Genomic DNA, 23,566 nt, shown 5'->3' with positions numbered 1-23,566 from the left:
TTTAAATCGTTGATAATGATTCTTTCATGTTTTCCTCATAATTGGGAAATTTTCTAACGATAGAAATATATGACTCGATCAAAAATGACCAAGGGATGATAGTTTAACGAAGTCTCTCTGCTAGCCGCTGAATTCAATGAGGCAAGCTTCCCGAGAGAAATCTGTTTACAAGAATTTTTCCTGAAACTTGCAGCGATTACCGAGGTTGCAGCCACAGATGCACATTCGAAGGGATTTTTCCACGCGCGTGTCTAATTAATATTATACACCTCAGCTGCACGTCGGGCATCCGGACTAAAGGAAGAGGATTTCCAGGAGCAAACGCCGGAGGGATGTAAAAGAGGCTCGGAAACGTGGAATTTAGAAAGACGGGAGTAACGCGCGAGAGCGGTGAAAAATGCGTCGCGTCCCCGGCTCGCCTTGAGTTCTGTAAGAGGAATTTTCTCCGCGAAAACTTTAATTACTTCCTAGGGATTCATTACTCGATGCTAATAGACACGTGTTCCGTTCCTTCCTTTTTAATTTTTAAAGTTCCGGGATATGAATATTGCTCGTCACGTACCAACTTTTTGCTGGAATACGTTATTTTGCTGACACTGATTTATAAGCTCCCTTCGGAGCTTCCCAACTATACCGATTTCAAGAAGAGAAAACGAGTTATGGAAAAGAAGAGCGTCGTCGTAGAAAGAAGAATAAACGTGAATGAGTCGCTAAATTATTCGTGGCTTGATCAGATTCGTGTATTGCAGTTCGACGAATACGATCCCAAGTAGTATAAACATTCGCGGTCAGACACAAAGCCCGTACGTGATGTCGTTCAGCCAGATAATTTAAAGCACTCGCGTTATTCGCGCACGATAGACCTAATGAACGTGAAATATGTTAACTATACGTTTTACCGTTCCATTAGTTTTTACCGCCGCTATATTAGCAAGAATAATAAACCGACCCGAAGTCGTTAGTAATTACGCCGTCGATAAATTGCGCGAATCAACTGAGTAATAATGTATGAATATTAATACCTATGTGCATCGATTATTTTGCCCTACACAACGCGAGTTTATGATTTCCGTATTTAGGATTTAATGGACCATTAATGCAATACAATTTATTACGTTCGGCTGAAAAACAATAAACATCTCCGCGCAGCCCGTGCAACGCCGTTATTTGACTTCAACGTTATACAACATCAGGCTACATTTTCGTAATCAATGTTTCATTCTCTGAATAGCGTAACACTGTTCACCTGTATTAATTGTTGAAAAATTTCATTTCGTAGCTTTTACGCGAGTAAACAAGGAAGAACGAAAGTCAAGTAGAATAATGTTCCAATAATCAGACTACGAGAATTACAGTAATTCACAAAAGTATGTACCCAAACTATTCTATAGCTTCATTATACATTTCCAGATTAGTTTTACATTTTACTAATATGGTTATTTGATTATTTTATTCGATATAATATCAATTATATAAAAATATATTTTCCTTAAATATTTCAGAAATTTTTACCAACTTTCAAACAACTCAATACTTGTAATACAAATTACCGTAGTAACTATTTGGTAAATTGTAGAAAAGACGACAACGAGATTTCACAAGTTTATTGCCATAAATCTATCGTGAGAATTAGCATTCTTTTTCTATCTACTTAAAGTACGCGGTTATAGCGGAGACGAAAGAATTTTTCCAAGCGGACGATTCAAATCCGGAATCCTTCCCGTGACTCTCTCGTATTTTCCCAGCGAATAAAACTGGACGTTCGAATAGAGCACAATGCGTTTATTAATTTCGGTCCGTTCGACCGTGAAGTATTGTACACTCCGCATTTGCATACTTCGATAATCCGTTAGTCATCGAAGTGTAGAGTTATAGCAGGTGAGCTAGTGCCTCGCAAACCGCGGGACGAATCGATCGATTTTCAATTAGCTTCAATTAGACCGCCGTACCCACCGGAAATTTCGCGCAGCGAAACTGGCGGACGGTTCTGCGTCTGATCTGCGGTACCGAGCAGTGAAATTCTCGGAAAAGAAACGATTCGATCACTCGTCCACTTTGGTCGAATGATTTTTGAACAATTATCGCGGCTCGCCGATGAACTGGCCACCGAATTCGTCGTCAAATTATCCCCGCAAATTTTTTCCATCCCCTCGCTCATCGATTGCCTTACACGCATCGAGCCCGTGAGTTTTATACGGGAGAATATTTTTCTTCCCATAAATGCGCGATACGCGTTTTGTTCTATTAGCAGCTTTCAGACAGAATGACATATAGTGATTATTCAGACGACAGAGAATGAATAACAGCGCTTGTCCTAGCACTTTTGTGTACCGAGCCACTATTCTACTAGAGAGCAACACTTTTTTATGAGATACCAGTCAAATATAATACGAATGAAAAATGTGCGCCAGCTATGAAAGTCAATGCGAAGAATTTATCGAACTGTCAATAGCGCGTACACCGGGTGTTTCGCTCTGTACTTTCGATCCGTATCGAAATTTATGTAGGTTACAGAAAAATTCCGCGAATGATATTTCTCAAGAAAGAGACTCCTCTTCCGTTCTTTCCTTTTTTTTTTCTTTCTCTTTTATTTCCTTCTCGATGTACGAGTATATTCGCGAAACTCAAAGGGAAGTTAAAAGTTAAACTCGCCGAGTAAGCCGACGTAACGAAACGCGAGCAATTAAATGAAACTAACTTCCCCTGGGAAACACGCGACTTTAAAGCAATCAAATAATTATACATTCAAAACTCGCGGGCCGCTGATGGTCAAACGAAAGTGGTCGTTCGTTAAGAGGCAGAAGTTTGTTGATTGCTCAAAATTCGACGGTTCGAGCAATCAGCATTATATTGGAGGGACAATGGATTCCAGGGATGGAAGAGGGAGAGATAGCCGGGCCAGGCGAGTGGTAGTTATTCGTAGTTCGATGGAGGGTCGGCCGAAGTGGCGTACTGACTGCAGTTTAGATAATGGCAGGCCAAGTTCATTAGCATGGTCTGGTCTAAAGGGTCCTATCACTGTTCTCTGGAAAGCCTCTGTCTCCCGCTAGCTTATACACCCGTGCGCCAGAGAGAGTCATCCTTCCTATCTGCGCCAATAACGAGCCGGTTGTCATCGAATATCGGCCATGGTTTTCGCGTTTCAAACTATCCCCCTTGATCGTTCGAATGAAAGATTCAAGCCTTTGCCTCGCATCGTGAGCCTGATGTTTTATTCAACCGCTATCAAAAATGTTGCGCTCCGACATTCCTTTTGAACAGGTAACTCGTAGTTTCTACATCGTTTTAACATCCTTTATGGTAACTGGGTCGAGAAATTTGTCGATTAGAAATGCCCAACGCAAATAATGTGTCTTCGATTATTTAAAGAAAGGATCTAACGTCTAATTTAGATAACGCGGAACTTATTGCGAGATTCCTTCGTCCGATATTATTGGGTGCACCAGAAGCTTTTGATTCTCAGAGTACAGACTACGATGTATGCTTGCTAGTAACGAGAAACGCGGTAATAATTTGGGTAATTGTAAATAAATAATGTTCTTTAAACAAATTTATCGCGTACTGCTGGAACATTTACTACGTAATATTTATATTAAATTTTAACCAATTGACTGGTAAATAGATTACTTAAGTTTCAAATACGATTTAAGGGATTCTAAATTTTACATCATCGGTTATCAATAGCAGATATTAGCTATGTTCATAAAAAGTCACCCTATAAGTCTCGAAATTATAAAGAATTGAATAATTTTTCTGCTAATTATTATTTGTAAAATATCTGGATCCGAAATGTATTTTTAGTCATCGAATAGCGAGAGCTAATGGATAGAATTATAGGATTTTGCGGCGCTACGCTTGTTCACTGAAATCATAGCGAGCATTAAAGGTGCTGATTCGAGGCGCAGGAGGGGGTCAGGACGAGGCAGGTTAACGAAAGACGCTTATCGTCTTTACGCCCCTCTCATTCCGAGCTTTTACGACCGTCCGTACTCTGAGATGCATCCCAGTGCGGCTGCACTTAGGTCCTTTTCACCCATTACGTCGCATTGTGACATGATTGTTCGCCATGTGCGCATTATTGGCGAAGAACAATAGTCGCGGCAGATAGAGACGGTTAAATGAAACTTCTGCCTGAACGAAGCTGAACGCATTTATCTGATATTGCCACGAGGACATCCCCGCAACCTTTTTAATGGCAGCGATGATTGTACCGCTGAGGGCGAAAGGATCACCCTGATGCTTTCAGAAATACATAGTATACACGATAATATAGCCAACCTAGCAGCGATTTTCCTCCTCCTGGTAATTTTGGAAAATATAACACAGTATCATCACCGACTATAAGCTTATATATCGATAATAAATATTGAATTTATTTTGTTTATAATAATTGATTATTGAAAAAATTTACAATACGCGTGAGAATATTTGCAATTTTTCAAAATTGAAATATTTAGTCCATCTTGTAATTTAAACATTGAAATGTATTATTATTTGGTGTTTGAATTTTCGACGAGATGGTGTTCCAAGTGGATGACGCTGGATGTAGCGTAATTTTATTCCTATTGTCAATATTGAAAACTGATGCAATGGATAATTCATCGTGAACGCTAACGTATTTTATTAGCAAAATATACTCGTTCAAATTTCGAAGTACTGTTCATCGAACATCTTCGTAATAAATTTTTATGAAATTTCTGGTTCAAAATCGCTCACTATTCTTATTTAGAAGAATAGGAAACTCTGTTCGAAAAAGTTGTCGGTGAAAGATAGCATGCGACGTGGAATCGGGTTGTAAAACGTGTTTAATAAAGACGCATAAGCAACGAAGGACAGCGTGCATCGGCGAAACGTCAGGGTGGTTAAAAGAGCTTACAACTTTTTTCAAGCTGAATATGTCAAAACCGTCGATATGAATATTCATACCGGACAAATAATGATGCGCATGCACATGCAACTCGTTCGCGAATCTTTTTTTCCAGCTAGCTGTTCGGCTGGCTGAGAGCCACGCTGAATATTCTCACGGATCTATCAAAGGTTCACTGGACATTTAAGGTTGGTAAAAGCTTCTGTCAACGCGGATTGATCAGTCAAAGGAACCATTTTGAACGTCCTTAAACGAGTATAGAAAAGTCGAGTGAATAGGTCAGTAACAGTGTTCCATTCAAGCCGAATTCTTTCCTTTCTTCAACCAACTTTGGACGTTTCCCCAATAGTTCACGTAATGAAAGTGTCTTTAGAAAGCGAATACATATAGGATTTTCTGAAAGTGTATCTTAAGTTTTGTTTATTTATTTATTTATTTATTTCACGAACCAAAATTGTGTTAGCGTAACATTCCATTTTTGATTTCTTTTAGTCAATTTACTTTGTTGAATTGAGATTGTAATTATGAAGAGAAATATTAGGAGTATTGACCAGTACTTTTTCGTTACTATTTCTTCCTCCATTTAGGTCTTATAATTGTTGAAATTTAGAGAAATTGAAGTACTTGCTCGTAAGAGTTTGCACGTTTTTTGATGTTGTCGGCGTCAAGTAAAAAGCCGACCCCGTGCGCTCCTTGCTCTCAAAACCTCCGACGTTACGAGGTCCTTTCCATAGAAAAGAGAAGAGGAAGGACAACATAAAACAGGCTGAAGTCGTTATATGCAGAGAGTTTTTGAAAAGTTTGCAAATGAGTGTGTCGTTGAGAAAGAGTATTGTGATTCGGCCGGTCTTTAAATAAATATATCCACGTAGTTGGTGAACTAACATTTTCAAATTATAATGATTCTTTTTGTATCTTTGATTTGTACAATGTCTGATGGTCCAAGTTGTCAAGTATCGCGTCGTATAGTTATTGAATGAAATTGAAGTTAAACGATTAATGTTCAATCGATTTTACGTAAGAAATTATTCGAAAGGCTCGAGTGACTAGGCTTCTGACGCATACATCGACTAATTTAAAAATTGACGTTTCGCGGTTTCATCCCATTAGCCACGTCTATGGAATACACTTGATGAACGTACGTTATAAATAGATAAACACAACATACATTTGTATCCAGTGAGCACGTCTATAAAATATTTTGAGTAATTTTGGTTAATTGGTAGCGGCATTCGAGGCAACCGTGTCGATACGCGTATCTACGGATTCATCTAAATAGAATTTAGCGGAAGCATGATGCTCATCGCCGTCATTGATTTGCATCCGGCCGAATTGATCGAAACGTCATGAGTCGGCGTGGTCTAGGAGACATTATGGAACCCGCAAAATTATCACCAATCAAGTGGGAAATTCGTCCAACAAAGTTAACTGTTCCGCTGGTTCCTGGCTGATGTTCTGTAAACGACAAGTTACGTCGCTGCTTGACACTCAGCTTCGTGGAGGTAACGCGTCCCACTGTTTAACATCAAATTGCATGCTTCGCATGGGGGAAATTATCGCCGTTCGATCTTGCTCCCGATTTTCATTCAATGTATTTCAACAAGTAAGAATTTCCGAGTACAGTGGAACATTTACCGCAGAAAATTTTTGCAAATATTCACTTAATTTCTCTTAGGGCAAGAGTTCCTAAGAACGAGTACGTTACTCATTGATTAAACACAGTGATTTTATATAAAATGTGATTTCAGATAGATCTAACTTTAAAGAGGATAATCAACCCTTCGTAACTTAGGCAAAGTCAACTATGCATTTTTTATGAGCTGGCGAAGTTAAAGTATACTCAGTCCACGTTCAATCCAAAAACCAAAGCAGCCAAAAAGTGGACCAATCAGCTTAACTCAACTTTCTTAATTGGTTTGCGTAGAAAACTTTAACGTCGGCTTAAGACCAATTTATTTACCTTGTTTTCTTACTCTACGAGACTAACCAAATTTCGAACCGTCCACTTTGGTTTTTGAAACGAGTATTTACACATATTGATTCTTGGGCGCGAATGCGACATACGGGTGAAGTTCCCGCCAGGCTCGGCTAGATGTCCCTCGTTTAATTGCATTTGCTGGGAACGCTTGCCGCGACGCAGACCGTTCGCCGAGAGGTAATTCGCCAATTATTAGCCCGAATGGTGTACGGTTCGTGTTCCTAGCGTCAGAGAGCAACTTCCGCGGGTACGATTAATTAACGACAAGGCTACCGATCCATTACGTTCATTGGATTATAATGCAGATGTGATCATGTTACATTGATCGACGGACTGCGTCTATTCGCAGAATACCTGCTACATCGCAACGATAACTTCGTGAGAATCTCCCGTGCATCCCTTAAACCGAGTTAAAGGAATTTGTAGCATCAGGAAGTTTCTAAAAGATAGAAGAAAATGCCTAGAAATTTGTATAGACAAGTTTGAGCCCTGGTTATCGAATTAAGTAGGACAAAATGCAAAAGTTTGACCATTTTAATTGCAATATCGTATCGTAAATAGCGGATTATTATTAAATATTTAACGTGATAAATTTCAAGAACAAAAATGAGATTGTACGTGTGAATTTTTACAAAGAGATGGAATCTTTAGCTATCAAATTAAATGATGAATTATTTCCAGCTGCTAACATTATTATCAAGTACATGGACGGCCGTGTACAATATATGCATAGCAATTAATCTATTACTATTTCATGTCACAGAGCCAAGTACGTTCTAGAGATCCTTTGTAGATAATAGATCCTCTTGTACGGTCAAGTATATTTACCTTTGGCTACTACATAATCGAATTTGAAGGCAAAACTGTCAGAAAATAGTGTGGATATAAAATTACAGCGTATGACACAGCAAAAGTTCCCAATGGAATTATTTTGTAATCAATTTCTACATTTCGTCTTCATAATGACAACTTTTTACAGTCATGTGAAAGTACATACTGTTAAATAGTGCAAAATTGGAACTAATTAATTACCATATAAGTGCTACAGTAATACCAACAGTATTCAAATATTCCTTTTTTTAGTCATTGTATATCACAATAAATTTGCTATTAGTTCCATTTTACCAAAAGAAATGAAAAATGTTAGAAATGTTGACTGATCCTAATCCGACGACCAGATCTTACACTCTACATACTTGTGCGTTGAATTCGGAACAGATCTCCGATAATTTCAGCTGCAGAGCAAAAAAATATTGTAAAGAATCTGTTTGAGCGTAACGCAGCTGCGCTTCCCCTGGATAGGATCGCAATCCGATAGGTTCTAACGTAGGCAGCCGGTTACTCGTACACATCCGTTCTCTCTACCTCTTGAGAATTTCGCAGTGGGATGCGGGCTTTGATCTCCCGGTATCGATATCAACCGCCGTCCTCTTCCGTCTGAATGCACTTTTCGGACAGACGAGGGGGGGGGGACAAGAAATAAACGATCGACGACAACCTCGGTCGGGGACGAGTACGGAAGAGAAACTCTGGGTGCGCAGCAGAAAGAGCAGCGGAGTCATCGGTTTGCCAACACCGATTGGCGATAGAAACGCAGTCGAACACCGTGTCGCCTCCAAGTGCGAACCGCGATGCGAGTGGAAAATCGTCTTTGAGCACTTCCGTTACCTCCCAGCCTGCTGCTTGATGAGTCGCTCAACATTTCGACCATCGAGGTTCATTGGTAGTATATCATCATTTTAATGAAAAACTATTAGAAAAATATTAGAAAACCTATGTTAAGTAATTTACAGCTATCTTTGTCTAATAAAGAATTTATGGGGAAATTTTCTACATGGAATTAGATCATACGTAGCCAGACAACCGCGGATAACGAATTGTCTGACAGCGCTGCTTAGATTGCGCGGAGATTTGTAAGTAGAAATGGATATTATGTGGCCAGACAAGCGTGGCCAACAATCTATTAACCAACGCTACTTGAACTTTGTATAGATCTAATAGAAATAAAAACTATACGTTAAATGTGTTACATAAACACTATTCAAACAAGCGCGATTGGTGAATCACTGACAAAGAATTTTCAATAATTTCTAAGTAAAAATAGATACCGCAAGTAAAAATATGTAGCCAGACATCTGCGATTAATGTATTATTCACTGATACTGTTTAGAATGCGCAGAAAATCGAAAGTAGAATTGAGCGATATATAACCAGACAGGAGCGTGTAGCGATTTATTGACCAATATTATTTAAAATACGGCATAAAGTTTGTAGAATCGGATCATATATAGTCAAGCAGATGCAATTGACGATTTTATTCACCAATACTTCGTGGAATTTATGACAGTGTCTAAGTGAAATTGAACACTGCGTATTCCGACCAGCGTGATTAACGAATTATCGACCATTACTACTTAAAATGCTTGTAAATTTCATCGCACACGTGTTTCCATATTCGAAGAAAGTAAAAATTCAATTCTTTCAGAATTTCATTCCAAAAGAGCATAAATTGTCGAGTATCGACAGACGGCCGAGTCCATGGAGTCGGCAACTCGTTTAAAGTTTACCATATAAGCAGCGGAAATACGTTCGACACCTCGTCGCGAATTTCTCTGACGGGAACGCGCGGCTTGGTGGAAAATGATACGCGGTGAACTTTCGACTAGATTAACTGACGCCGCGTCTCGAGATATTCGAGCGTCTTATCGGATCAATTTGTCCCGACAAAAGAGTCGACACGACAGAAGCGAATATAAAAAAGGCAAAACGTGTGTATTCGTCGAAGAGCAAAATCTATAAGTGTCGAATTTTTGACAAAAGTTTTAAATACTTTAACACGGATCCACGATTCGTGTATTTCTTTCTGAAGCTGCGCGCCTTTAATGGGTTCCTCGCGCTTGAACAAATCGTCTCGAAAGGGGCGCATCTATTTGCCAGTTTTCAAACTTTCAATCTTCCGCGTGCTCCTTCTACTCCAAAGTAAATACCGATCTCGTCTGTCGCGTACTAAGAAGTTTAATTCTTTCGTCTGGCGTGTCGAACACCGACGAAGTCTAGTTTAAGGAGCGACGGTACGCTTAGGAATAGCGCTCGGTACAATTTGTATGTTACTTTGAGAACACTTGCAGAGAATGATAGAAAGCTGTAGCGTGAGATGCGATTCTTTGGTTGAATTTCGAAGGAGCGCAAATTCTGATACGTTTGTTTGCGACGATACTTTGAAACGCGTTTGTTTTAACCTTTGTGATGGTACAAAGGATGGGTTGAAAGCGTAGAAGGATAAAGTTACTGTCGCTCAAAATTAGCTCATTGTCAATACGCATTTCTAGCAATTATTTAGTATATTTGAAATGACACTAGGATATTTCGTAGATGTTCTTTTTATCTTAGATATTTTATTCGTGGTCAAGTGATTGTTTTAGGAGACGAAAAGCGGCGAACGGTCGGCCTTTGATGAATTTCACAGATCGGAATCGTATACCGACAGTGGAATCAGTCGTAACATGTACGCCGGGATATAGACGGCGATTAACGAAGTATTAAGACCAGAGTATTCCGCGTAAGCCAGGGATATGCACGATGGTGCATACAGATGTGATGCAAATTAACGTTTAGTATAAGCCGTGCAAACCTTGGTAGATAGCTCCTGGCTCAACGAGCCCCGTTTACGCCTTTCGCGATGTCTGTAGCCATTAAGCCAGTGTTCGAGCCGTTACGGCTGAAGCCGGAAGTTGTTTGTCGCTTCCGGCAGGTCAATTGAAAATTGATCAGCCCGTATACTGAATTCATGGCTCGTGAGTGTCTAACATTAGCTGAAATAGAATAAAGACAGAAAATGTGAAAGGATACAGATAGTTTATGCTCGACAGAAATACACTAAAGTTTGTCAAATATTCGATAGCCTCAAACTTCAACAATTCAAACATTGATAACACCTATAGCCAACAATCAGTCATCTGTGTAATACAAGAGCTATGCATGTGTTATCAAAATTAGGAAAAACTCAGGACAGTGACAGCCAGACAATTAAAATTTAAACAATTAAAAAGCAAGAGAAGCTCCGTATTCTTAATCTTAGCAAAATCTCTTTCCAAATAGGAAATCAATTCCAATTACTTCCAAAGAAATAAAATCTTTCCTGGCACTAAATAAAAATTGACAAAATAATGTAAGATTCAGTAGTTGGTTAGCTGTGGTTAGCGATGTCACACGATCAATTTTTACAAGTTCATCGAAGCAAAGCGAATGAAATCAGTTTCTACGAGTTTCCTGGCAAACGATCAGAGATGGAGAATTATCAAGCACTAAGGGGGTAGAAACAGATCGGCCTTTTTACCAGGAGGATTTATCGTGAAAGTTTCAATAAAAGCATAAACTGTAGATGGCCGGTTTAGACCCGTCCCGTGGTATGCTGCATGCGTCTTGAATTTTTCAGACGCCTTTTAGGTGGTCGGTTTTATGCACGTAACGTGACTCTGAAAAGCGTAGCCTCCATTACGAGGAAGCAACCGGAATCCTCTTAACCGTAACGGTAAGTCAAATTAGAATATTTCAACGATATCGACGATTTTCAGAATGGATGCTAATAGGTGTTTAACGCTTGATACTAGGTAGACCAGGGTCCCTGCGAATTAATGTTAATACAGTCACGCTAATGGCGTGGTTATCATATGAATATGTGTCACGAAGACTAGGTCACTCCCGATTCCTGGCCTATAGTATATAATACCGGCCATCCCGGTACATACGGATTACTGTTAGAATGGAATTGCATTTGCGTAACACAGCCGCGTGTCAGAAAGCACCGGATGTGTCACTTCTGCAATGAGATTCTCCTACAAAGGATATTATCGTGATCACAATGTGATTTATATTAATTGTAACAAGATACGATCATCTTGCTATTGTTAAACCGAGCTTGCAACTTCGGATTATGTGGCGTTTCTAATTATTATCAATTTATATCAGCAACTTGGACTCCAGAATGAATTTTAAACCGTGGCATTAATTCAAACATAAGGAGACCTGTTATAATTATTTCTTCTGGTTGTTGTGAACACTGCTCTTAATCGTAATTTGGACGTGTCGTGGATCTTATGTCCTGGTTTCTATTTTTCTCTATTCACGTGTGACACAAAACGCGTATCAAAAATCTGAAAAATATTTAAGAAATTACGCTCTCATCGTAAATATGGTATGTTTTAATTATTCCTGACACTTATGTCGCTTAAATTGTAATAAATATGGATTTACAAATTGCTTCGTTAAAATTCAAGGACTCCAGAGATCCATTGAGAACGCAAGGAGATTGATTTTGTATTGCCCGTGTGCAACATTCACGTACGAAAGAGCAGTAAAAGTGGGAGACATCGAGGCAGAAAAAGGACGCGGGTAGAATGTGTCTGCGCTCGGACTCGGAATTATAAGTGTTACATCGGGCGACACTCTACCTAGACCAGACCACACGCGGGCAAGATGGCAACCAAATGTCCGCAAATCCTTCCTGCGTATCCTCAATAGTCTCAAGTACTCTCCATAAATCCCAGGAATTTGCTAGTTAAGGTCCTTCAGACCGAACAAATATTCTTTCATTGAATTGTTTTCTAAAGTTTATCGTCCACCATCATAGCAAATAATCAATTAAGAACGAAGCCTATGTCCCTCACTCTTTTATTCAAAATTGGCTCAACAAATCCGATGGTCCCGTGCGCTAGACACACCCATCCTTAGCTTTCCTCCGCCACAGCATCGTCTCCGAATTTCACTGATTTTCCATCCTTCAAACTGTCAACATCCTTTTGACCGGGTTTACACCCTTAGATCAGTCACTTACTCAACTAATACATACGCACCAGCGTAACTATCTTCCTTACAAAGTTGTTGGAATAAACTGTGATTTTTAACTTGTTATATCAGTGTCATATTCAATTTAACTATCTCTATTATCCTAATCGAAATAGGGGATCGATCATTTCGTGGCGTCGATTATCTAATCGTAACGGGAATTTACGACTCCCGTTGACGAGCTTCCTCGCGATCGCGTCTCTCCGCGAGTGGTCGAAACAATGAGGATGGCCTATAGATAAATTTCCACAAAAAATCGCCTCATCTTGAAGATGTCCTAGTCAGAGAGCATGTTCAGTCAGGATAATATAATACAATTTATTTAGACTCGAGACATGGATCGCGAAGTCTTGACGATACAAATGAGACAATTCGAGAAACTCTAATCGACCATGTTCACTTTATCCATTGTTTCAGAACGAAAGGAGAGGAAAGAGTTGAGAATTCTTCGAAGGTCAGGGCGATCATCGTAATAGGTAGCTCGTAAATGAGGACAAACGCAAAGAAAACCTTGTAAGCAACCTGGTTATTAAATTTAACTTCCACCAATGTACTGGCTAATCGCATAAACAACGGAGCAATTTCAAAAAAAAAGAAAAGAAGAAAAACGAATCTGATGGCATTTTAAACATACTTATCGAAATTGTCCCAGTATTCTATATCATATTTTATATCCGGAAATAACTTTTGAAGCAATTACTTCAAGAAAAACTCTACATCTTTTCTTTTGTACACCCGTGACCTGGACACCGCTGTTACAAAGAAAATAGAATTTAGTGAAGCAAAAATATAAAAACTAGGAGAGGTCCATATTATTGTGCCATTGAATATAAATGTTATTTTGGGTTACAATGTCTAGAAATAAAAAAGCTATAAGTAGATTGTTATTGCTGTTTCTTGTAGCCTTCAGCTGGAGTTGCACACCAAGATTACCTTTTTTGCTCATGTCCTTTACTATAAATGTATGAACGTGCTCTTTATCATATTCTATCGTATTGTAACATTGAGAGAGTGAAGATCTAGATCAGCATACACTATACCTATACTTATTTCAATATATTTTCCTATTACAAATTCATCCACTCTTTCCTCTATCAGTAAATCTCAACAATAACTATAAAATGTAGAGTAAAATTTGTTTGTTTAAGGCTCGAAGAAATTTTTATTTCCACGACTGCCTGCGAGCATTACGAACGCAAACAGTGGAAAGTCCTCCTATTTCATCACGAGCAAAACTTTGGTGCTCCAGATTCAAGAATAGGAGAGCGTCGTGGAGGCAAGTTCCCACGGGATGGAAAGCTTTGTGTTAGCCCGTACGACCTTACGCACCGCGTGAAATTACATAGCGCTAGCAAACGCCTTGTGTCGGGCTTATAGAGTGCAGAAAACAGCCGCGCTTTGATGTTTCTTCCCTTTGACTTATTTCTCCGTTGGCCTTTCGTCTTTTCGTGACGAATCGATGTTCATCTTTGGAAACGCGGCCGAGAGAAAAAGAGAGGACAGATTAAACAAGGCCGAGCGCAATTGCCGAAGGAAAGAAAATTCTCGCCGTGACGAACGACAAGAACGGGGCAAGTTTTCCGCTCACGATTCTCACAGACTTCATTCCGATCTCTTTGGTCAGAAAATGCGTTCCAACCTGGTTGAAGGAGCTTCGAGATTGCTGTTACCTTCTTCGTGGATTGGCTCTCTGACGAATTAGATTGGTAAGTACCTTTCATTCCTGTCACGAGCTGCTTCTCCTCGCTCCTCCGCGTCGCTCTACACACTCCCATGGCGAGACAATCGCGGTCAACGCCACCAACATTCCCGGAAAAAATATAATAAACTCGCGTCGGGAGTGCCGTTGCTCGGATCTATTTCGTGCTAGTGTTCTTTGCCGGATATATCGCCGATTTGACCACGTGAATGTTGGTATTTTCCTCGTAAGACAAGTATTGTCGTGGGAATTGTACTTCCTTTCGTTTGTTTGATCGTGCACGTTCATTAAAAGCGAGTAATACAAGGGAAGCACGTGATTTTTACAGGGAAGAAATTTCAAAACTTAGTACGTCGTCGATACCAAAATTTCCGAGCCGTTTCAAACTTTCGAGGTTTATCGAGATTGTGTAATTATTTTGTTAAAAAATTATTTGATAAGCTGCGGGAGCACTTAGAAATATCTTCGACGGATATACTGAAAAATTTCTCAGTAGACTTAGACTATATATGGTCAAACAATCATGGTCAATGAATTATAGAACAATACTACTGAGAGCGTGGAAATTTCTAAGTAAATATAGACAGTATATAGCCAGACGAGTGTCAGCGATCTATTAAGCATTACTACTTGAACTTCATACAAATTTAATAGAAATAGATACTATATATTCAAACAAGCGCGATTAGGAATTTATTACTGAAGAATTTGTTTCAACTTCTAAATGGAAATAGACAATATATATCTAAATGGTGGTTAAACGAAAGGAATCAGTAAAAATGTATTTGTCGCGTTTATTTTCTGTCGTTGATCGCGTAGATGTTAATTTAAACTTTAAAATTTAGAAGTTTGGTTGGTTAAAACGTAGCAGCGAAAACAGAGATTCTGTAATTCATTCCTAGCTGTAACTATACAGCGTTGCATGCGTCGGTTGAATAATTAAGCGCGTACAATTCATTTCGCTCTAAGTCCACGGTCGTGATATTTTCAATTATTTATAATAATTATTTGTCAATTTTAACGTTGCAATAGCAGAACATCTCTCGGTAATCGAGATTCATTAGCGCTAGTTGCAGCCGTACACAGAGTTGTACATGTCGTTTGAATAATTAAATATATGTAATTCGTTTCGGCGCGCGCTTGCGACCACATTATCTGGAGGTTGTTATCGCGCGCACGCGTGCGTACGAGCGAGCGAGCGGCACACACGAATTTTTCCTTGGTATTTATGCACATGGGTATAAAATAAAGCAACCAGACGGCATGGTATAATGAGTAAAAAGCGCCGTTGAAGATGAAACATTAAAAATACTGCTGGCCGACGGTGACCCACTTGGACCGTATTTGAAAAGGGCGACAGATATTTCGTTCGAGAAAAGTACGAGCGGATGAAGCGCAATTAAGCGTATTTAATTACGATCGATGCGTTTGTCTAGCGTGAAAATATCACCGGGGAAAACTCTATTTCGGTTTAATTTCCCGACACCGAGTCGCGAAAGTAGACGCGTTCTCGGCGATCGCTGGCGGCCGCGTTAATTAACTCGTACTCATACGCGTACTAAAAATAATTCGTTTTGTCGCGACGAAACTCGAAGTTAATCAAACGATATTAGATCGAAGCACGCCGAGAGATTAAACGGATCAGCGCAGTGAAAACGGGCGCGAATGAAAATTACGCGGAAATTATGTAAAATAATGGGAAAGTACACGAGGAGGTAAAATTCTCGTCATCCGTCCGACTAATTTCGATTCGTGCTACCTGCTCGACAAAGCGACTCTTTGAGGAACACGAATAAAAAAAAAGAAGGGAATTCCTTTCGCACTTATTCTGTCGTCTTTTGATAGCCTACGGCTATTCACTAAAGACACTTTCGCCTTTCGTTCTTCAAATTCCGGAAAAAGCTACGTGAAAAACATTCCGCTCTTTCAATCTTCTCAACATTATTAAAAAACTGATTTCACGTCGACGACGACGCCCACGACGACGGTGGATACGAGCAAGAAAACGAGCGATACTCGAGAGTGGAGTCAAGATGACGAGACAGCCGCATTATCTCGCGGCACGAACGTAAACATTGACACGAATTTTTGCAAGCTTCGCCGTGGTGAACGACGCTGCGAAGGAAAATCGTGAGCGTGAACGAGGCGATGCAAGACGCAAGGGCTGCGGTACGTAAGTAACTCGGTTATGAGCCATCCATTACCTTGTTCAACTCCACCGGCAATGCTCTTACCCCTGGTTGGCTGGCCAAGACCCTCGCCTCCGTTATCGTCCCAACCCCCGCGTCGCATAACTCTCTGATGCCCTAAGTGCACCGGCGTGAAGGTCCCGCATACACTGTTTGCAGAGTTACCCTTCAACGGCGTCAAAGCAGCCTCTTCACCAGCCGACACGATGCCCACGTCCAACGGTATAATTCCACGAACAACCAGAAACAGCGCGGTATCCTTTTTGGCCTTTAACTACAGTAACCAGAACAACAAGGTTTTATGGAAGAAGGTTGAGAGAAACATTTTCACTTCGTGTCATTCTTGGATTATGTCTATATGGATTATGTCTTCCTGAATATTACACGTATCATTTAACTGCTTTTTTGTATTTGTTCTTAATTCGAAAAATTATTTCAAACGATAGAGACTTGGAATCGTGAACTAACGAGTATTGGTAATCGATAGATGATCGTTCCTTGACAATACATAGTATTAGATATATTCTACCTGTTACTCTGTATGATACTCTATTGGCACTCTGATTACTGTTCCTTTAAGTTTACACGAATAGTTGGTAAAAAAAATCTCTGCTACTCTGATTATGAGTGTTTGACCTAGAAACTGTCGAAGACTATAGGTGAGAGAAAAGCTAAAATCCTCGGAAAAGATTAAAGGGCGTGAAGAAGATCTTTAGCCGATCAATTTAAGCGATACCTTTCGTGTCAACGTTCATGTAATCAAGCTTGAAGCAACGAGCTGTGCAAGTTTCATGGAGCAACGGACTAGCGTGAAATATTCATGCGATACCCGGAGAATAGATCGGACATTCCGTGGGGAGATAAATTCAAGTCGAACATCGCAAGTCGCGGTCAGGTTGCCCTCGGTGCCCTCGGGGAGTTGGCTCATAAATCAAGATAACAAGCTGATTGATCAAGGAAATATAACGCGTCATTGATGAGAAGCGAAACCAAGAAATATTTCAGAAAAATAGCAACAGCTTTCAATTATTTTCCATACCAACTCGCTTTTTCCAAAATCTTTTCTTAGTTTTGAGATTTACAACGTTTTACGACCGCTGATTGTTTCGTCTGGAAAAATTCAAGCAATATTTGCTGTCGACCCTACAGTGCCCTTACATCATTGATCGTAATTATTTTTAGTCGTTTAATTTTTCATCGCGTTTATTGCTCTTCGAAAAACAAATTGCAGAGAGTTTACGTTTTAATGCGTTTAATTAGTTTCAGTTTAGAATTTATTCGGTTTCTCTAGGAGCTAATAGGTCGTTATTATTCCATTAAAGTAAGTTTCAGGCAACTTTGACGGGTCCCATTCTTTAGCCGTGATTTGTTTCACAGCCGGGTCCTCGCCGATATATTTCCGCGGAATCGGAGTTTTTCACGCGCAACAGTAATCGCAGAGTGGCTGAAAGCTACAGAATTGCAACCGTTCGATTTTTCCTAACTATTAAACGTTCCTAAATCGAGCGATCCGCTTCCCATTAGAAATTGCTGACCCCCAAACTATTCTCTTTAACCCTTTGCACTCCTATGTCGAGTGTGACTCAACATCAGTTTTTATCTCGGGAGCTCCTTTGTCGAGTCCCACTCGACATTCTTTCATGTCCACTTTTTTTGTGAAACGTGCGAAAGAAAACGAGGATTGCATCCTGGAAATTGTTTCAAGATACATCATACACTTAAAAATTACAAAATACAACAACAGTGTGAATAAAACTGGTATTTAAGTGAATTTGTTTCATCCTTTATTTATTTAAATTGTCTAATTTTTTAGTCAAAGTAAATTTCAAATAAAACAATTAAAAGCGTTGGGAGCTGCTGGTAACGAAATTGAAATAAAATTCGGAATACAAAGGGTTAACGGCGATCCGTTGCGCTTTGAATGTTTCGCGAATCTCCTACGATAGATTCTGAACTACAACGATTTTTCAAATATTGAAATAATTCCAGATATTTCAACATTAACAATAAACATCGGACTAGTGGAAAATATTGCAGATTCAAAAGTGGAATAATTTTTGCAATATCACAAAAATAAAAATAAAAATTAAATCTCAAAATATAATACCCAGAAGTGTGTAAACTTATAGCACAACTGATAGTGAATATTTTTATTTCGTGGAAAATCTATGAAAGATAAGAACTCGAAATATTTGCATAATTCGCGAGTACAATTCACCAAGTTAATGCACGGCTTTCCATTGTATCGCGGTGTGAATTACATTGCCCGCAAAACTCAGCTAACTTTCATCCGACAGATTAGTCGAAAAATTCCCCTCCGCGAGTTAAAGTGTAAGCTTTTCGGCAGACATTGTGCAACTCGATATTAATTCCTTTCAAAACGCGAAGTACATAAAAATAACCTGTTCACGTAGTGAAATGCTATTCTGTCACGGCGATTCGATGTATTTGATTCAAAAATTTGTTGTTTCACATGTTGCGTAGCTACAAGCTTTGCCACACAGTGTATGGAAGCGTGTGACAGGGTCGATATTATCCTGGCCACGATACGGCTAACAATTTTCTGCGAGAGTAATGGAAAACATCGACACTTATTGGTCATTTTAGCAACGATTCCCCCGTTTTTCACCGGTTGCAACCTGTTTTTCATATAGCCGAAACTGTCGTGTTACGCGATGACGAGCCATCGAAACGCGTGAAACGCCGGTTGTGCTTTTTTCCATACCCTATTGACATTAATTCTGCAAACGCTTTGTAGGATGCTAAACGTTGATCGGGAAAACGATACTGTATCAATGTATCGTTTATTGAAATGTAACAATGCATTATGATTAGACTGCGGATTTTTATGTATTTTAGAGACGCATAGAACGCACATAACATCCAAAAATGTATATAATATGTAAATATTTAGATGCTGAATAAGTGAGACAAATTTTTGCTTAAATCTTACCTTTTTAACCGCGTATATTTATATTTATGACATAATCGAGAATTTAAACAAATAATCGCATTGTATGATTACGAAGATACGAATACCTCTATGGTTCACTATTTATCACGATAGAGCTTCGAAAAATACTGGCCAATGGATATGTGCAAATCTTTACAGGTTCAAACTATTAATCAAACTCGCCCATAAGATACAACCAGGAACCCTGGAAGAACGAAGCAACCAGAACAGAATAGAAGAGTATCGAAGAGGAACAAAACGAGGATGGAAATGGAAATGGAGAGGAAAGTGACTGGGAATTGAACAAAGTGCGGAAAATGGATTACGCGTCAGATGAAGAACCAGCTGCGAACGAGTAGAGGAATGAAAGGGTGACAAGACAAGTTAGAGCGCGAGACACAACGAATCGCAGACGAAACGTGGTGAAAATTTGTGATACCGTCCCGTGTCAGAAAATTGGACGAAGCAAGAAGGGGGAGATCCTGAAAGACGAGATATAGATTTAGGAAGGTGCGAAAGAGAGAAGGAAAAATAACAGGAAGAGGCAGAGGGTAACTGTATAGGACCTTAAAAGGTTGCAAAGGAAAGGGTAACAACGAGAACGAGGGATGAGGTAAAGAAGTAACAGAAGGGGTTAAGAAGGAGTTAAAGCGTGGTGCGGAAAAAGAGAACCCCGAGGGAAAGGGACAGATAACGACGGATAGTTAGAAAAAGGGTGAAGGGCAAGAATTACGATGGAAAAAGGATAGAAAGCTGTGGATGGTGGAAAAAGGGGAATAGGTACAAAGAGAAAGGTGAGCGATTGGTACGAGAGAAAGGAAAGATTGAAAGAGAGGAGGACGGGATGGTGGAAAGGGGTTAGGTTAGGTAGGAAAGAGGAAAGTGACAGCGCGTCGGAAGAAATAAGCGGAAAATAGAGAAAAGCGGAGAGAGGCCATGATGGCAGTAGTATAGGTCGGCAATTTCTCGGACGCAGGAGCAAGAACTTTTAGCCCGTTAATTTTATGCAGACGGAGCTTCCTCTGGTTCTTCCTCCGCTATTCCTCCGTTCAATTCGACAAGGGTTCAGACCACGGGAAGGGTAAAACGGAACAGGAAAGAGCATGCTACGTGGAAAATGGCTGTGACCGCTAATCCAATCGGCTTTCGCGAGAATTAAGGCTGCTCTTTTCTAGCGTCGCGCGTGGATCCAATTTGGCACTTAGGTAATTAACGTCGCCTACGAGGCGGCCTGACAACGAACTTACGCGCGTAATTAACGCAGTCGCGTAGGCTTAAAGCGACATTGCATTAACGTACGGGTTCGACCTGTTCGTCCCGATGGATGCTGGATGTCGTGGATAGATGACGTGTTAGGATCTGTCTGAAAGGGTGACAACTACGAAACTTACGACAGGGTATTAGCTATCGACGTATGAAGACGTGAATGCTAAAATTTCTTTCAGTCAGCGTACTCCATCCGACTCTTAGTACGTAGAAGATAAAATTCGTTTGTCAAAAATAGGAATTTTGCGTATCATGCAACATCGGGGGAAAAATTCAAGGGACCCGGTAAAAATTTGTCTTCGCTTACGATGCGCACATACTCGCACGCCTGCCGCGAATTTCCTGCGGATTATTCCGGATTAAGCGACCAACTTTTAATTGCATTGTATTTTGCGATGGAATGTTTAATCAGCGGCGGAAAACGCGGAACAACGGCACACTTTTCATCGACGCTCGGTAATGCGCTTAGCCGAAAGTAATCAGAAAGCAGGACGTGCGTTTTCGTCGGCTTTTTCGCCGGTTGCTTGCAACTGAACACTGTATAAAGCAGTGTGCAAACTGGCGTCGAACCACCGAATTTTCTATGGAGAATCCCAGCGAAAAAAGAAAGCCGGGTATTTGATGAGAAACCACTGGCTGTTATCGTTCATAACTAACTGGTGAATTGCTGTTGAATACCGGGATTGGGAGAAATTATAAACCGTGTGGATATTAATTACGTGCAAAATTGCTTGTACAATGATTTCTGGTAATCCGAGACGGAGAAATAATCCGTAAATATAAGTTGAATTTATATGCACTGGCTGTTCGTAAGTATTAGCATATCTGCATTTTATACGTGTGACAACAGGTTCAGATAATGGAAATAATTTTTATGGCAAACACATTGTTCTCAAATAATTCTCTAATGTAAACTTCGTTAAACAAATGTTGAACGATTTAAATACAAAAATCCAGAGAAGTTTATATATTCAACATTTGTAATTAAATAACAGCAAATACGACAGAAGCATTAATAATTCGAATGTCAGAATTGGTTAAAATAATGGTCTAAAAACGCAATAAATGTAAACAAGAAAAATTTAATCTTATTAAAGATTAAAGATAAAATTTGCCTTAAAACGTTCAATATATGGATTCTTTGCTTACCTAAGATTATATTCATAATCTCTGTTTGATCTAGGATTATAAGAGAGGCTATAATTCAAGCTTTTACCAACTCCCTAACGATATTTCAAGTTTATCTTATTTTCTGTAAACGTGCCACTGTGATACTTATGAAGGGAGGTGTACGCGTATTCTCATGCATCAGTGTTGCACGCAGAAAAGTAATTCGTTTTCAGATAAGAAACTTTTTGACAAGCTACCGATATGTTGTATCCGCCAGTGATTCTGTTATTGACCTAAGAGGAGCATCGTGCTTCTTGTTTGCTCTAAGGATCCCTGCCGGTGTATGTTACAGGAAAGGACACAAAAGAGAACGTCAAACAGGCTAAAATATTTCTCCAACTTCCTGTCGATAGTCGAACCTTTCTACTTTTCTTTCAACTTGAATTTCCACGAGTCAACTTATACCCTCTTACTGTCACATTTTCAAAACGATCACAAAGAGATCGACATTGAATACAGACAGCTTTCCTTGCCGATACAGATTCTTCTCGAATAAACTCGTAATTTTGTTCAGATCCTTTCGTCAACACGTAACCACGTCCGAAACTTTTACCCTTGTCGAGTGTTATAAGTGATCGATTTGGTGTAGAATGAGGCGTGCGAATTTGCAGTAGATCTTCATCAAACACACAGCATGACTCAAACTTCTGGGCTACATCGTTCACGTCGCGCCATGGGCTAAATGTAACGCGATAACACGCACTTTCTGTACATCACAATTAGCCAGTTTATTGAAATCGGTTCGAACTTTTAACAACGTCTATCACATTTCAGTTTGGATATTAATTTGCTCGAGGAATCTAAGACTCTAGGAAGAAGAAGAAGAATCTGACGAACTCAATACATCGCAGTAACGAAGTATGTGTCTATAGAGGTTCTTATGAGTGTATGTCTTGCAGTTTTTGAATAATTCATTCGAATACGCATCCACAGCAACCGTAGCCTCAACTTTGATCGATCGTCGCTTTACGCTTTGAACTTTACGCTTGAAACAACCAACCGATCTGCGAACGGAGATTGTATAACGCGTAACAGGAGCGACGCAGTTCGGTCTCGGTCCGGTCGGACGTCGCGACGCTGCATAATTAAGATTTCTTTATCATCGCATTTGAATGCAAGAATGCCCGACCGCTGGGCCCTTTTGTTCGTACACACGGCCAGAGAGTGGCGTTATCTCGCGGCCTCTAAATTTTCCTGAGTTACAATCGCGAATTCAGTCGGGCCCCTCGTTAATTAGCGACCGAAAGAAGAATCGCCGGAGGACTCGTAAATCAAGAACAATGCCGGGAAATAGCACGGCCGACGGGGATGGCTGCGAGCCTCCGCCAACGCCAGAATATCCCCACTGTCTCCACCCCTCTTTTTCTCGCAGTTTCCCCATCTCCGCCCTCTCTGCTTTTCTCTTCCTCACCTTGGCAACTGGTAACGCGAGTTTAGCCAGGAGAAAAAAATTCCTTTTCCGTGGAAACACGGTCGACGCATCACCAACCAAGACGATTCGAAGGTCGCGTAGCATTTTTGGGTTCGCATAAAATTTAACGGGAGCTTTCATTTCCACGTAATCGGCCGATTCGATTCTTCCGTTCGCCCAGACCCCTCT

At 40.0% G+C, this 23,566-nt stretch overlaps 1 long non-coding RNA gene across 1 annotated transcript; it reads left to right on the top strand.

Moving 5' to 3' along the window:
* The first annotated feature begins 15,846 nt into the window (after nucleotides 1–15,846).
* LOC126924986 (uncharacterized) lies at nucleotides 15,847–21,925 on the top strand. The gene is made up of 2 exons (XR_007713768.1): nucleotides 15,847–16,557; nucleotides 16,737–21,925. It is a non-coding gene; the product is annotated as an uncharacterized LOC126924986 (long non-coding RNA).
* The last annotated feature ends 1,641 nt before the right edge of the window (nucleotides 21,926–23,566 follow it).

The sequence above is a fragment of the Bombus affinis genome, chromosome 15 (genome assembly GCF_024516045.1).
Source record: "Bombus affinis isolate iyBomAffi1 chromosome 15, iyBomAffi1.2, whole genome shotgun sequence".
Taxonomy (NCBI): Eukaryota; Metazoa; Arthropoda; class Insecta; order Hymenoptera; family Apidae; genus Bombus; species Bombus affinis.
Note: the sequence above shows the minus strand (reverse complement) of the source record. Positions and strands in the feature narration are given on the sequence as shown.